Source organism: Pyxicephalus adspersus, chromosome 3, assembly GCF_032062135.1.
Source record: "Pyxicephalus adspersus chromosome 3, UCB_Pads_2.0, whole genome shotgun sequence".
Classification (NCBI taxonomy): Eukaryota; Metazoa; Chordata; class Amphibia; order Anura; family Pyxicephalidae; genus Pyxicephalus; species Pyxicephalus adspersus.
This window is the reverse complement of record NC_092860.1, coordinates 144713009-144714406: the sequence shown is the minus strand read 5'-3', so window position 1 is coordinate 144714406 and position 1398 is coordinate 144713009. Positions and strand designations below refer to the sequence as shown.

The window sequence follows — 1398 nt, the reverse complement described above, 5'->3', positions numbered from 1 at the left end:
CAATTGTTGGTTAGCACGCTGCTTGTTGCCATTGGCCTGCTGCTGGTTGGCATTGACCAAAACAAGCTGTTTTAGTATGTCCTCCATGCTGGCCTTCCAAACACCCGCTTATAAAGCTGCCCGCATCCTCCACCATTTGTGAGATCACCCATAGCAACGGGGGCCAAGTGGCCAGAAAGCCTGGCCACTTGGCCACTAACTCACTGTTAGTTCCCTTAACTAGCAGTCCAGCCCAACCTAGTGTTGTTCAGGACTCTAAGGCTCTAACCATATATCTTTTGCAATGGTCTGTGTCTTTACTCACAGTTCCCAGTTCACCTTGGGCTTCCTCCTAGCTCACCAGCCAAGACAGACCCCCAGGAATAGGCAGGCTGGGAGTTTATATCCCTAGCCGAATTTCCAGGATGCATTTCAGGTGGGACAGTTACACCTGATCATACCCAGGCCTCTTTAACTCCCCCACCTGGCCAAGAAGCCTGGCACTTCAAACCCCACCTTCAGGTAAAAAGGAAAACTGACTAAACAGAAAAATACTCTGCGTATAACTTGTATCTAGGGCAAATGTACCTGTCATCCTGGATGAAACCCTGTGATTTATTTGGCCAGCTGTTACTATATATTATAATCATTTAAACAATTTATTCTTGAAGAACTCATATTTCTGTAAAAAAAGAAAATGTATGAATAAAAAGAAGGCAAATGAAAGTTTCAAAGTAGTGCTACATTTAATATATAAAATGCAAAACATTGGTGTAAATAAAGATTGATAATAATATGCTGTGTTAACATTTGTCGTTGGTAAAATCGTCTATTCCGATTCCTGTATCACAAGAACTAGAACCAATTCAATGAAACTGATATCATTTCTGGATTCAGCAGACCTGAAAAACATAAAATATATTGAAAAATCTTTGGAATGTGAAAAAAATTTATTTTGTTTTGTTGAGCTGTGTAGTTGTTTCTTTTTAGCACAATTTTTACAAAGCTAGGTAAAAGTTTTTCTTACTAGGTGAAAGTTGTTCCCCATGTTAAATGCATCAAGAAAGGCTGGTTAAGAACCTTTTTTTTAGAGCGCAGGGTGATGGATTTGAATTGGGTTGCTGGGCAGCCAAGCTCTGTTTAGTAGTTACAGTCATTGCTGATATGCTGCAGAGAGTGCCACAGTGACAGAAGCAGAAATGTCATCCTTACAGATACCCAAGAGTCACAAACTGCTCATTGCTAAAGGAACCCCTAGCAACCTCCCGAGGAACCTTAGGGTTCTATGGAACCCTGGTTGAGAAACTTTGCAATAGATAGTAGTAGTTGAGGAAGGTACTGATAGTTAAACTTTTCTTAATTGAACATGTTTTAAATATAAGATGGACATCAAAAGTCATGTGCTTAATTTTATGGGAC

General features: G+C 40.2%; 1 long non-coding RNA gene across 2 annotated transcripts in view; it reads right to left on the bottom strand.

Moving 5' to 3' along the window:
- Positions 1–712: 712 nt before the first annotated feature.
- LOC140327282 (uncharacterized) overlaps positions 713–1398 on the bottom strand; it is an 85629-nt gene continuing 84943 nt past the window's right edge. For both annotated transcript variants that reach the window (XR_011920011.1, XR_011920010.1), the window contains exon 4: positions 713–881. This is a non-coding gene — a long non-coding RNA (uncharacterized lncRNA). The remainder of the gene's footprint in view (positions 882–1398) is intronic.